The sequence below is a fragment of the Furipterus horrens genome, unplaced genomic scaffold, assembly GCF_987537825.1.
Source record: "Furipterus horrens unplaced genomic scaffold, mFurHor1.1.pri manual_scaffold_17, whole genome shotgun sequence".
Classification (NCBI taxonomy): Eukaryota; Metazoa; Chordata; class Mammalia; order Chiroptera; family Furipteridae; genus Furipterus; species Furipterus horrens.
Genome location: NW_028327187.1, coordinates 94,706,180 through 94,721,503, shown reverse-complemented (window position 1 = coordinate 94,721,503; position 15,324 = coordinate 94,706,180). Strand labels below are relative to the sequence as shown.

Sequence of the window (15,324 nt, the reverse complement as noted above, 5' to 3'; positions counted from 1 at the left end):
ACTCTAACCCGGACTGAAATAACAATGTCTAATCTACAGTTTAGGGAAATTGGTATTTTTATGCATTCTATTTACTTTAAAATACCTATTACAAACTATTTCAGGCATATAGGATTATAGGCAATGTACCTCTACCCAACTTAGATATGAAGTAGTATGGATCAAATTGAAGACACTTGTATGAGTTTAGATAAGCTAACAACAAACAACCTTCAAACCTCAGTGGCTCAAAACCACAAAAAGTATATTTCTCATTCACACCAAATGTCCTATATGGATTGGCAGGGATGGTGTCTCCTGGAGGTCATGCAGGCTGGTGGTGGCTTCATCCCAACATATAGACTATTGCATCTGATGGCAAAAAATCAGCTTTGTTTCTGTCCTTATACTTCTTTATTGTCTCTGCAATTGCTAGAACTGCAAAAACAATACTGAAATATAATAGTGATCATGGACATGCTTTTCTGTTCCTCATTTTAAAAGGGATGGTTTCAGCTAGTCACCATTAAGTATAAGCTTTCATTGTGGTTGATGATGTTTTGTGTTATTTTCTTCATCTTTTTCTAAACCATTATTTAAGCCTAAAATGTGCCTTTTTTTTTTTTTTTTTCTGGTGCAGGGGAGAGTATGAACACAATCCCCCACTACCACAAATTATACAGTTGAGGTTCCCACATTCGGGGAAATTGCAGGGGTCAGCACTTCCAGAGTGCAATGGATAAACTTCACCGTGGGAAAACCACCTGCACGATCATGGTATCTTCCCTGCCAGGTAAGTACAAAATGTATTTCATTCTTTTAGATATTGGCTTTTGGTATTGCAAACCAAACTGATGGCACTAAAACAATTTTAATCTTTTTCTCAGCATTCTGCTTAATGTTCCCACTGTCTGAGTCAGGAAGTGTGGAATGCTTCAGCCTCCTTGTCTTGTTTTAATGGGGAAGGATTGTGTGGTTCAAATAAAAGGAATTGTCAGAAATGTCAGGCAAATCAGTTATTATACCAAGATATTATCTAATAACATGACACTTAAGGACTATTTTTTTCAAAATTGTATGGCTAACATTCATCTTTATTATTGCATACAGCTGCTGTTCATTCATGTATATGTTACTTTTTATCCATTCTCCTGCTGGTAGTTGTTGTCAGGATTTTAAACTATATAAGAGATTCTGTGAATATCCCTGTACATATCTCATGGTGCTGGTGGTAGTGGTGGTAGCTGTATGCAAAAGTTTCTTTTGGGTATATGATTGATTAGCAGGGAAATAGCTGGGTTATAGTGTATGAATGTTGATCTTTGCAGAAATATTGCCAATTGTTTTCCAAAGTGATTGCAGTAATTCATACTTCTTCCAGCCATGTCTATAAAATCACAATAATCCAGGTCTGTTCCAACCATTGGTATTATCAGATTTCTTACTTTCACCAAGAAAAAAGTTATGAAATTGCACCTCATTTCCATTATTGATTTTCATTTCCTTGCTCACTAAAGTGGCTAACTACTTTTCTACAATTTTCTGCAATACGTACTCCCTCCTCTGTGAAATACCTATTTATGACTTTATATCTACTATTGGGTTATTTGTCCTTTTAACAAATGAGAAAAATATAGATTGAAAAAGTCAAAGACATTTCAGAGAAAGAGGACAGCTTTTAAGGTCAAATAAAAAATATAATTTTAACTTAATAGCTTCTTTAGCTTCCATAGCTGATGATCAAGTGATTCTGAGCTGGACTGTGGTTTAGAAAATACTTCCAAACTAATTGACAGAGAGACTTTTTTCAAAGAGTTTATTTTTAGCTTTTAGGTCATATCTGGGTTCAAATCTGAAACCTTTGCCTGATGTTAAGAGGACAAAAGTTGCTAGAAAGTTATTTTGCTAGTAAGGTGGAGAGGAAGAGCCAGCGCTGGGTGAAACTGGAAGGAAGGCTACATGCTAGATATTCTCATCAATCTCCATTTCTAGGACCTTATTCCTTCAGTTAGCACGGTTGACATAATGTAACTGAGCAAACAGGGGCTTGGCTACATGGTGCCCTGACACATGACCCAACAATTAGTGTTGAAGGAAACATGTTTTTATTTAAAGGATTCCAACCTTGGAGGGGCTGGGAGCACTCTTGCTCAGAGCCCTGTTCTCCCATGACACGCAGCACTTCCCTTGCTCCCCAAAAGGCTATAAGCCAAAACCATGGCCAGAGGTTCCCCATATCCTTATCTGTACTTAAGCTGGCTACACAAACAGATCTCCATCCTCTCTGGAATGTGTGCTTGAGGGTTTCAGAGTTGCCATCCTCTCGCATCTGCTCTCTCCTTCAGGATCTGGGGCACGCTGTCCTCAGCCTCCATGTAGTAGTTTGGGAAAACATATGCTGTGTTACAGTGGATCATGGTGGAGTCCAGGGGGCACATGTCCTAAGGGAGTGACTTCTCTGTATGTCCTTCAGAGAAGAAGTCTGCAGTTTACATTCCTGGTCACAGCATCTCCCACGAATCCGTGCTTGGTCAGGCAGGGCTCCACAAAGCTCCATCAGCTCTGCTGCTGTCTTCTTACTCCAGACCTCATAGCCAACTCCCACCTACACCCTTTCAGCCGGTGTGGCTTCTACCTTCTTCTCTCTCTCAGCCCACCCTTATTGTAAATGCCCGGCCTGGAACTTCCTATGTGACCTCATATCTGGCCCGTCCTCTGATGTGCTACTTTTGCTAATTCCCCCGTATCTTTTACCTTCTTTCAGATGTCATCTTTAGTCAGGTCAAGAGTTCCCTGTGACACAGGGACATCCTCCTCCCCTGGCTATGTCACAAGCCACTATGTGCTCTCAGAGTTACGTACATCTTCCGTCCTGGGCAACAGTTCTCTCCATTCAAGAAATGCACAGCTATTAACTTGCTGTTTTTATGCAAAGTGTCTTTTACCTCCATATGATCCACTTCCTCCTACCCCCAACCAAAGGTTGTAAGGGTTTTTGCCTATTTTTAGGGGACCCTTGCTCTGCACCCTGTTATAATAAGAATGTCCAAACCTGTAGTAAAATTTACACATTTATTAGAGTTTATTTGAGCCAAACAGAGGATATACCTGGAAGCAAGATACCACAGACTGAGAAAAATGCTTCCAGAATGACAGTGTACAGCTCCTTTTGTGCATTTGGAATTAAGGGGGAGACATAAGGAAGATTACATGGAAGCAAGAGAAAGTAAGGTGGGGATTGGATTACAATGGCAATTTCAACCTTTTTCATCTCATGGCACCCATAAATTAATTACTAAAATTCTGTAGCACATCAGAAAATATTTTTTGGGGGGCCAATCTGACCAAAAAAAAAAAAAAAATCCGTATAATTTTGATTCATTCACACCAGATGGCTGTTGTGTTGGCTGTTGTCATTGTGTAACAGTGGAGGAGGTGTCTACAAAATCCCCACAGCTCTTGGTTTTGGGGATAGGGAAAGGAGATGATACAACTTTTAAAGAATTTTGCGTATCTATGGCAAGCTGGTAACTAGATAATAGCTGTACAGTATTCCCTCACTTATCACGGGTATTATGTTCTAGACCCCCCCCCCCCCGCGATAGGTGAAAATCTGTGAGGTAGGAACCTTACATTTATTTTAGTATTTACATACATTTTAAGGCTTTATAAACCCTTCCCACACACTTATAAACTGTTCCCAGTCCCTTATTAACCTTTTCCACATTTTTATAAACACTACTTATGTTCTTAAACATATTCTACACTCTTAAACCTATGTAACTTTAACAACATACATATACAGTACCACAAAATCCTGCAATATAGCAAAAAATCCATGATAAATAATTAAATATAATATATTTTTTTAATCTCATGATACAGTGAGGCCGTGATAAGTGAACTGCGATATAGAGAGGGACTACTGTACTGCAGCCCAGGGCAAAAGGGTGGATGATAGGCTTAAGATACTTCTATGCTGCCCCCAGTAAAAGGGCAGATGATAGGCTTAAGATACTAGCTTTTCCTGAAGGGACACTATACTGCCCCCAGGTAAAAGGGTGGATGATTGGCTTAAGATACTTTTCAATGAGGTATGGTGCCCTGGGTCAGCATTTAAAATTAGGGAGAGCCATGAGGATAAAAGAAGAGAAGCCATGCAGTCTGAAAGGGTATAAACGGGAGTCAGCTAGGAGGTCTGACGTGTAGGAGAGAGAGCCATGATATAACAGCTAAGCAGCTTTGTAAGAGAGCTGGTCTGCCATGGGAGAGGGCCATGCAGGTGGAGTGAGTGTAGAAGAGAAGAGAAGAGAAGGAGTAGCCGTGAGGAAGGAGCCATGAGCCGAAAGGGGATCCAGCCATGCTGCCTGTGGAGAAGAAGCAACTATGCAGTTTGTAATGAAGCTGGTCCACGGTGAGAAGGGAGAAGCAGCAAGTAGCCATGCAGTTTGTAGCTGGGATCCGGCCATGCGGCCTGGGCTAATAAGAAAGCAGGCATGCAGCTGCTTTGATTGTGTCCACTCCAGCTGACTCCGAAGCCACCAAGGACTGTGCCTTGCAGACCCAGACCCTATCTGGACTCTTGGGACTCAGGACATGTTGGAGAGGACTCTCTCTTAAGACTTATGCCTTTCCTGGTCTTCACCAGGATCCAGTGTAACATGGCACATGCTTTCCTGGACTGTTATACGGAGGCTGATGACATTGTACCCCAGATCCTGAAGGAGACAGCTGACAGATAAGGGATGGGGAATGACTGGGCTTGGTTTTGGTTTATGGCCTTTTGGGGAGCAAGGGAAGTGCTGGGTGTTGTGAGAGAACAGAGCTCTGAGCTGAAGTACTCCCAGCCCTTCCAAGGTTGGAATATTGTAAATAAAGACCTGTTTCTCAACACTAATTGTTGGGTCATACACCAAGGCACCACATGACTGAGTCCTGCTTTGCTCAGTAACAGTTTTGTTTTTTTTAATTGACAATATTGTTACAGAACAAAAGGGGGCTCTCTCACATGGCGTCTTGGTGTAAGACCCAACAACTAGTGTTGAGGAAAACAAGTCTTTATTTACAATATTTCAACCTGGGGAGGGCAGTGAGCACTTAAGCTCAGAGCCCTGTTTTCCCACGGGACCCAGCACTTCCCTTGCTCCCCAAAAGACTAGAAGCAAAAACAGACCCAGAAGTTCCCCATCCCTTATCTGTCAGCTGTCTCCTTCAGGGTATGGGGTACAATGCCATCAGCTTCCATATAACAGTCCAGGAAAACATGTGCCATGTTGCACGGGGTCACGCAGGTTCTCTCTTTGTCCTTTTCAATGCCACATTGGTATCCTTCCTTTCAAAGCTGCATGGAGGTCTCCTTTTCCTTGCAAACTATGTGGATCTCCTCTCCTCTTCCTTTCCAAGCCACATGGAGTTCTCTCTTTCCTTTCCAAGCTGCATGGTGTTGTTCTTTTCCTTTCAAAGCTGTATGGAGTTCTCCTCGCTAAAATGCCTGCCGCCTATTTTTAAATCCCTGACTGCATCTTATGACGCAGTGGATGTGGTAACCAGTTCTGACCATTCACAGAACCTCGCACAGGCTCTGTATGCTCTTTTCTCACTATTTCATAGTCAAATTCCCTCCCATCTCCTTGGGGCCTTGGAAGAACCAAAGCCATTTGCATAACTAAGACACTAGCTACTAGCCATAATCATGCAAAGGCACCTTAAAAGCTATTCCTTTTTCCCCATCTCCCAAACCACAGGCTCTGGGGATTTTTTGAGACCCCCACTCTGTAACAATATCAGGAATAAGAGGTCAGTGCCCCTGACTGAATAGTAATGTATTGTATGTTTTAAGAATTATTGTAGAACACTGGTTGAAAATGCTGGATTATAGGATAGTTAACAATATTGAGTGCTCTCTTGAGGGTGGTTATGCTTTCTGAGGGGTCTGGAAAAGAGACATTTCAAAGGTGTTGTTAACCTGTAATGGAGGAGTGGGTAATCCCCAAAGTTCTCACAGCCTGTGGTCTTGGGGAAAGGAGATAGTAGTTTTTAAGTTACTTTGCATATCAGTGGCAGGCTGGTAGCTCAATAATAGTTGTGCTAATGCCCAGGTAAAAGCCTGGTAAAGAGCTGGATGATACAGGTTGAGATACTTTGCATATCAATGACAAGGAGATAGCTGAGCCTTTCCTGCAGTGAAGCAGTGCTGCCACCTGGGTAAAAGGGCGGATGATACAGCTTAAGATATTTTTCATAATAGTGAGATGTGGTGCTCCAGGTCAGCATGTAAAATTGGGGGGAGCCATGAGGAAAGGGGATTACTGGGGGGAGCCAGAAGGAAAGGGGATTGCCATCTGAAAGGATGTAGAGGGAGCATGCAGTTGGAAAGAATGAAAGAAGAGAGTCCGCCATGAAGTCTGACGTGAAAGAAGAGGGTGATGCAGTTTGAAAGGATGAAGAAGGGCCCCGCTGTCTGCCATGAGAAGAAGCACGAGGGAAGGAGCAGGTTGGAGGAGCATGATGGAGCAGCAGGCTGGAGCAGCTGTGTGGGAAGCAGCAAGCAGCTCTGCGGTCTGTAGTCAGGATCCGGCCACATGCTTTCCTGGACTACTATACAGAGGCTGAAGACAACATACCCCAGATCCTGAAGGAGAGAGCTGACAGATAAGGGGTGGGGAACTACCAGGCTTGGTTTTGTTTTGTAGCTTTTTGGAAAGCAAGGGAAGTGCTGGGTCTTGGGGGAGGACAGAGCTCCAAGCAAGAGTGCTCAGAGAACCTTCCAGGGTAGAATATTTATATGCACAAAACAATGCACAGGGCTTACTAAAGAAGTTGTGCCTGGAGCTTGACTAACCACCATGACCTGTTCAGTTCATTATTTATGATCAAATCACCCTGTAATATTACTTTTGGTTAGAATTATTACAGTACCCCTTTGCATCCACAGCACCCTCAGGAATCTTAATAAAAGGCCTATTGACATAGATGGTTACAAAATTAAGAGATGTATTAAAAAAAAGACATTTGATAATGAGTTGTATGCTAAATATCTTTTGAGGAATCTGCTTGAATATTTTGATTCCAGAATTATTATGGAGCGTAACATAGACATATCATTATCTCTGGTATGCTGCTTCTTTGGTTTGCTTTGCTAAATTGATATGCATCTTATTTCAGAATTTTACTGTGTAATTTTTGTGAGGGAGGAAAAATAGTTTCCCCTCTACCCTTCTAGGTTCTTGGCGCAGACCCCCTATAATAAAAGACAGATTAACAGGAGAAAAACTAACAGAAATTTAACATATATAACTCCTGTGTACTCAGGAAAGACCCAGGAAAACTGAGTAACTCTCCAAATGGCCTAAGCTACCTCCTTAAATCCTATCTCCAGCTAAAAGACAAAGGAAGATGTTGGGGGGAGGGGGAGACAGTAATGAAAGGTTTCCAGGAAAGGCACAGTAAACAAAGGTAAAGTTGTTATGCAGATTTAAGTCATTGCCTTCTCTATTGATAAGGTTTTTTAGAGATTTAGCCATTCTTCAATTCCTGGTGGAGATTAGGGAAACACCTTTACAAATGATTATTTCCCTTATAAGTGTAAATGTCTTTACAGAACGATAACTTCTATTCAGACCTATCTCTACTGCTTTAAAAAAAAAATCAGCCTAAAACAATCCTTAAGGTAAAGAGACATACTTTGGGGTGGCCAATTCTGCCTGCCTTTGTTTCCAGTTTTCATAGTTGTAAGGCAGAGAGAGAATGTAGATGAGAATAAGCACTCAATGAATAAGTAAATCTGATTTCTAAAACCTTACTCTGAACAAAAAAATTAGTACTGCCCTTATAAAAGTTAAAGGCCATACACATACTTATGGATGTATTTGGCTGAGGTTCAATCGAAATCTAAAACAGCATGTTGTATATATTTGAAGAAAGCAAACAAGCAAAGATCAAGCAGAAGGAAAATGATAAATATATAACAGAGAACTACATTTTATGTCCTTTTATCTATTGGAATTCTACAAATCTAATAACATTCCGTGAATAAGAGGAGGATAGAAAAGGGATTGGAATTTCAGAAACAAATAGAATACCTCCTAGCAAAAGATGATAAAATCAATATCAAGCAAACAGGATCATAAATAGTTACATGGTTTCCATTTCTACTTGATTAGGAGAGAAGAAGGTATATTGAAATTTGCTTTACATGTTAGAAGGAAAATAAGGTTGAAATTATGGAAGGGAAAATGCTTGCTTATTCTTCAGCTAATAGGATATTTTTATGAAATAACAAAAATTCAACTGAATAAATTTTAAAATAAAATTGGATTTTATTTAATGATTCATGAATTAGGCTGCATCCCATCTAGCAATATAAAGAAGCTCCATGGAGCTGCCAAAAAAGAAAGGTTTTTTAAAGGCAGAGACAGAGTGGAACTAAGGAAATTATTAGCAAATAATGCATTATTTAACGCAAGGTTTCCTAGTAAGGGGACCAAAAGGGGCCTAGGATGACCCCCTAGTGCTGAAAGGAATTTGCACATTGACTGGTCATTTAAAGGTCACATTCTTGGGAAAAGCTGAAGCTGCAATTAGGTTAGGTATTAAGTCTTGGTGTGGGTTAGCAAAAAGTATTGCTTTTTGGGCCTGTTTTTTCTCAATCTCTTGTAACATTTCTAAAAGCAAGAGAGAATGAGCAAAGCAAGAAAGCATGTATAGATATAGATATATAAAAAGATGTTTAGCTAAATCTGTAAATTGATATAGATATGTATGATGCGGTTTATAATAAGAAAAATATATATTTGATCTTTGTTCCCATTTATGGCACAGAGCTCCTAAAACCTTTGGAATTTCCTAAATGATTAGAACAACAAAGGCATCTTTTGTTATTTCAATTAAGCAACATTTGTTAATCACCTAAGGATGGGGACTTTTTGCCAGGAGAACCAACTATGCATTAGAAGGCTGGAGCTTTCAGTCCCATCTACTTAACTCTTGGGGTGGGGGTGGGGAGTTGGAGTTTGAATCAATCAGTAATGGCTAATGATTTAATCAATTATGCCTATTTAATGAAGCCACTGTAAAAACTCAAAAGGATGGGCTTTAAAGAGCTTCCAGGTTGTTGAACACTCATAGACCTTGGAGAGTGTCACAGCTGGAGAGGGCATGAATGCTTTGAGTCTTTTCCCCATACCTTGTCCTATGCATCTTTCCATCTGGTTGTTCCTGAGTTATATGAGTTATATCCTTTTATAATAAACCAGTAATCTAGTAAGTGATATGTTTCTCTGAGTTCTGTGAGTTGCTCTAGCAAATTAATTTAACCCAAGGAAGGTGTTGTTAGAACCTCAGATGTACAGCAGTTTGGTCAGTTGTACATGTGACAACCTGTACCTGCTACTGGTATCTGAAGTAGAGAAGGGCAGTAGTCTTGTAGGACTGAATTCTTAACTTGTGGGATGTGATGCTATCTTCAGGTTGATAGTGTCAGAATTGAGTTTAATTGTAGGACACCCAGCTGGTGTCTGGAAAATTACATATTGATATGGAGAAATCTCCCACATCCCCCTACATTGGAATTAGTGACCAAAATACCTGTATCTTGGTAGATGCATTCTTTGACTTCTTATTTATATATATAGTCTTCAGAACAATAATGGCCTTTTTGCAAAAGATTATTGTTCTTTATAAAAAATCAATTGATGTTGTTTATAATCCATTTTACATGTGAAAATGGAATATGTATCACATCTACCAAAGAGAGACTAGGGCTAAACATTCATTCAAGCTCAAGTTATGAACTCTGAACTTACGTGAATTCTTTGAAGCCTGGGTCCCAACTCATTTGAAAGTATTCATCTTTGCAAATAAGCATTCACTCTTGTTCGTGCTTTATATTCCCAATATGTTGGATAAAATAGAAAAAAAGAAAATTGGGTAGAATATGTTGTCACTTTTTTGTAATATAATTTATCAAGGAATAGATTATTGGACTGAAACAGATTTCCTGTCTGGTTCTGAGCAACTCCTTTATTAACTGTCCCATCTACTAGCAGAAACCAAACTATCAAGTTGAATTTGGGGCATAAGGCTAAGACTTATCAGTGTGTAGGGTTTTCTTCTCTTTTTGTTTTATTTTCTTCTGTTTTTGCCAACCCTATGTCTAAATATATTGTACCCTTGGACATATCAATGACTTTGTGTGTGAAAAGGGTAGGGAAGTCTACCCAAAAGAAGAGTCCTCTAGGGTAGTGATTAATGAGTAGAGTCTATAAGAAATCCTACTTCAAGCCTATTCAAAATTTATTGAAATGTCAACCCCATTTTCCAAGAGGCATAATCATCAGATGAATGCCAATGAAATTCAAATTCCAAATGCAATGTCATAAAACCTATTTAGAAATCTCTTGTGTATTAGATTTTTTCCTTTTTACTTGTTCTGGTTTTTTGTTTGTTTGTTTTAATATGTGATGATAACTTCAGTAGCTGAATGAGTTTCCACTGTGATGAGAATTCATTTACTTTTCTAGCTGAAATTATTGTTAATGACTGACATTAACTGTATTTTCTGTGCCAGTGGACAGGTTTATAACTCATGATACCTGTTCTGTATTATTCCTTTTTCAAATTTTCATCTGATATGACTTTAGTTAAAAGGGAAGAAGAGTGAATTGCTATTTATTTTCACAAATGTTTACTAAAAAAATGGGGGACATTTTGTTAATGTTTGAGGTGTTGGTGACTTGCCCAAGATCACATAGTCATTCCATGTGAGAACCTGTATTCTCTCATAGGTCTGACTACAACTAAAGCTTATTCTCTTATTGCTATCTTCAACTGCCGGACTTTCCTATCATACTATCTTAGCTCTCCCCTCACTCTGCTCCACCATGGTTTCTGCACAGAAAAGTCATGAGAGGTTTTCATAAAAGATATTTTCAAGATATATTACTTTTGTGTTTCCCCCCTTTAAAGTTGCTTGACATGTTTCAGTCTTTAATCCTTTATCTTTTTTCCCAATTTATCTCAGATATATAATTCCAACCTCAGTTTTCTCTACTGATAAAAAGGAAAGGACATGGTTATTAACATTTTTTAAATATCAAAAAATTAAAAATAAATGCATTTTCTTGAAACTATACTTTTAATACTAAAAAGCTACAGCAATGGTGCCATAAGTAGCTTAACGTCAACAGCTAGAAAAATTGAAAGTTGTCATCTCTTTCAAGTGTGACTCTGATCTCCATTTTTCAGTTTACCTTGATCTAATCTGTCCTTGTCTGTTGGGTTAGAGGAACAAAGGAGACATTCAGGAGAATCAATAGGTGTCCCAGGGTATTCTGCAAAGGAACTGACACTTGGTGCCTCATTTACTGAAGGGTGAAAAGTTGACCACAGGGCCAGAGGAGGATGACAAAATGTGGTCTAAATTAGATCCAAAGACCTTTTAATTCTTTAGAATACTATTAACCAGGCTAGTGCTGAATAAATATTTATTGAGCACCTACCTACTGGAGGAAAGATCTAGGTGAGTACTGGACTGACAAGATTAGTCCCTTACCTTTGAAGATCTTGTAATGAAATTTGTTCCTTAATACCCAGAGCTCATATAACTGAGGAGAGGCAAATGGGACAAATCTATGTTAGAAAAAAAAGTCACTAAATTGAGAGGAAAATAAGAGTGACTAATATATCACTCCTGGATAGTTTTCCCTGAGCGTGGGATATTTCCTTTCTCTTATTTGTACTTCTATTCTAAAGCTCTGTATTTCTTAAACAAGAAATCACCTGAGGTCCCTCACCAAATCTACTGGATCAGAATCTATGTGGAATGGACCTAAGATGCCCCAAAATTAACAGGTGCACCTGGGTGATTCTATTGGGAAGTTTAGGAAACATGGTTTTAGCTAGTGTCTGAAATGCCACTATTTGAGTTTATCTCTTTGTTTGAGCAACAGATTTCAAACATTCATTTGCAAAGAAGAATGTAATTCTCCACTATTTGAGCTGAATCCATTTAGTTTAACAAATCTTCTCAAAGGTTGGGAAATATTCATGCTAAGAATATTAATGTTCCTGCACCCACCCTCATAGAGTTTAACTGAGTGGGCTGGCTGTGGAGCGAGCCCATTTATCTATTTTTTTTTTTTTTGTTTTTTTTTTTTTTTTTTTTTGACTAGTGTGTTAAGGGATTCTGATGAAGGCGATTCTTGGAAGGCACTTGAGAAATATTGGTTCAATTAGAATTTATTCCTCTTAAAAATAAACACATTTCACTCTTATAATTTGGAGAAGGATTTGAAAATTGGGTTTAATTTCAGATTATAAATACATTAGATTCTAAACTCTGAGAGAACAGGAATTTGGTGTTTTTGTTGTTGTTGTTGTTGTTGTTGTTTTTGCAGGGGGGAGACTGTGTTTTGTGGGTTTTTTTTTTTTTTTTTTGGTCCTCTTTTATTCAGTGATATATGCCCAGCACCTAGAAGAGTAGCTTTTACATAGTAGATACACACAATTTGTTGAGCTTTTTAACCAAATAGTAATAATAATAATGTTTTAGGCTGCAATAAAGAATAAGAAGTGTTTATTTGAGCAAAGGAGGGATTGCAATCTGGAGCACAGATTCAGGTAGCAAGTTAACTGTGTTCCAGAGGGAAGAAAGAAAGGCTGGGTTTATAAAGGGCCCAACCATTTCATTCCTCCTTGTGAATGAAACACCTGGCCAGGTCAGCAGGGGTTGGTAAGGCCCATCCTGAAAACGTAGAATCCTCAGTTTTGAAACTGATTTGCTCCTTTCAAGCTGAAGGATGTGGATGATCCACTCATCGCAATGAGGAGGAGGAAGTCAAGGCCACGTATGTCCATCCGTGCAGCAGTCGTTGATCCAGAGTGTTTCTGGGCTTGAGCTGAGTTTAGGGCCAGGTCAGCAAACATGAGTTCCAAGATCTGAACTGAGATGTGCATGTGTTCCACTTCCTCAGTGGCCTCCCAACTGTCTTCTGAGTCAGTTAATGATGCTTATTCCATTTTACTTTTTCTGTGATCCATTAATGAATGAACTCAAGGTATAAAGACCTCATGGCTCTTACTCCTGCATTCCTCCCATATGTTTTAATGGCTTGTCATAACCAGAAGGAATTCACAAATGCATTTGCAAACACAGCGTAAGGTAGTAGGGACAGGACTAGAGAGGAAAACTAACAATCATGAGAACTCCAACAGGGAGAAGAAAGAGTCAGTAAAGAAAAGCCAGGGTGCCAGCGGGCAGCCCCTGTGAGGAATACAGGCCTTGGCCTCCTGCCCAGAGCAGCAGAGGGCGTTCCCCAAGCAGCAGAGCGCGTGCCCTGAGCAGAGGAGTGCGCGCCCGAAGTGCGCTCTCTGAGCACGCACCTTGAGAAGTGGTGCGCATGCGCAGTCTAGAGCCGTGAGATGTGCTTCCTTCAGTCAGAGGCTGGGATCTTGGCAAACGTGGACGGGTCACCTGTGCATGTGTCCCCCTGGACCCAGCATGCAGCTTGCACGTCACGCTTTTCGGGAGCCATAGGTGCCACCTTGCTAGCATTGAAGCACCTCTGCCAGGTGGCCGTCCGGGATTGGAGAGTGGTGAGTGGGCAGAAACATTCGCTGTGTCGTCAGCGCAGCTGCGGGTGGCAGTAGTGTGTGTCAGCAACCAGAACCGGAGCATGGAAGTCCACCATCTCCTCAGCATGAAGGGATTCGCTGTCCCGTCCTTTGGAACAGGGAGTCTGGTGAGGCCCAGGACCGACAGCCGACATGTTCAATGTTTATGATTACAACACCACGTATGATGAAATATACAAAGATCTTGTTCAGAAAGATGAAGAGTTCTACATGAGCAGTGATGTTTTGTGCATGTTGGAGAGAAATATGAAAATCAAGCCGGCGCCTGAAAAGTTCCAGGACTGCACAGATGTATTCGACCTGATCCTCACCTGTGAAGAAAGAGTGTACGACCAAGTGGTAGAAGAGTTGAATTCCAGAGAGCAGGAGGCCTCCCAGCTGGTGCATGTGATCAACATGAACATCCAGGACACCTACGAAGATGCCAGCCTGGGGGCGTTACTGTTCTCCGAGCTCTGTCAGTGCATTCAGCTCATGGATGATGTGGACAATGAGATCGCGCAACTGCTACTGGAGTTCGAGGAGAAGAGCGGCCAGACCTTACTGCACACCGCCTGCTTCTACTGACGGCCCACTGCTGCCCCCTGAAGCCGCATTTTTGAACTCCCTCTGGTTAATACGTTTTGCTTCCTGATACTTTGTTTACTCTGAGGGCTTCTATCGGTGGACAGTAGCAGAACTCAAACTTTACAGATGAAGTGAGAAGATATACGTTAACGCAGGTTAACCGCAATGAATTTTTTATCCCATTTTTATGTACAAGTGGGATAGTTTATGAAGTTTTTTTCTTTAACAAGTAAAGTTTCTAAGTATATATTCCCCCTAATATATGTGTGTCTTTCGTTGTGCATTTCTCCCCTGTCCCTTACCTGGCTAGAATATACAAATACTTGAATGAAGCAACGGAGCTGTATCTATTAGGAGAAAATCTACAATTGTCCAATAGACAGATGCTGCTGGGGGGTTGGGGGGGGCAAACCAGAAGGGAGAGTGGCCACAGAGTTATCTAGGTGACTGCCGTGTTGGACACCCACTGTTGGTCCCAGAGGCTTTGGGTCGCCCACTCTGATGAGTGATGACACTGTTACAGCTGCAGCATGGGAATCCAGAGGGTGAGGTGTGGCACTGTGGGAAGTACAGTGGAAGAGAAATTGTAGCTCTCTCTCTTTCCGCATTGTCAGAGTTTTTCCCTACGCATGTTAAGTTGTGTAATCTTATTTGGTGTCAAAAGATGGGTGGGGGCGATGGCATCAAATGATTCAGGTTTACTACCCTAACTCAGTTCTTTTCAGCCTTGTATGGAATTATGTCCCTTTGTTCAGCACCTGGCTGTTCACTTGCTCTTATGTCAGGGCTAGAGAAACCCTGGTGTTAGCGACCTCACGAACTAAGAGGAGGCCAGCCTGCACTGTGCAGCTCTTATGCCTTCTGCAAGGGCTGCTGCCAGCAAGGGATGACTCCAAGGAGTTAGAATTGTCCCCTGCAGAGACAGCTCTGTTCCTGCCTTAGCTCTGGATGTGAGAATGTTAGGGGGACAGTATAATGGCTCCTCCTAGCTGTTTCTAGATCTGGGCTGGTATCTTTTCCGGGGCTGCAGGTATTGAGGTTTTAACAGAGAGATTTGGGTCTAACAAATGGAATGCATAGCAGTGTGTGTGTTGTGATCACAGGAGATACATTTTTCCCTAATTATTAAGCGCCATGTGAAAGATG

At 40.7% G+C, this 15,324-nt stretch overlaps 1 non-coding gene and 1 pseudogene across 1 annotated transcript; one reads left to right on the top strand and one right to left on the bottom strand.

The window, feature by feature from the left end:
• Positions 1 to 616: 616 nt before the first annotated feature.
• LOC149991628 (U1 spliceosomal RNA) lies at positions 617 to 780 on the bottom strand. Its single transcript, XR_016508828.1, has one exon. It is a non-coding gene; the product is annotated as a U1 spliceosomal RNA (small nuclear RNA).
• Positions 715 to 14,178, top strand: LOC149991627 (RNA polymerase II subunit A C-terminal domain phosphatase SSU72 pseudogene; annotated as a pseudogene).
• Positions 14,179 to 15,324: the final 1,146 nt, after the last annotated feature.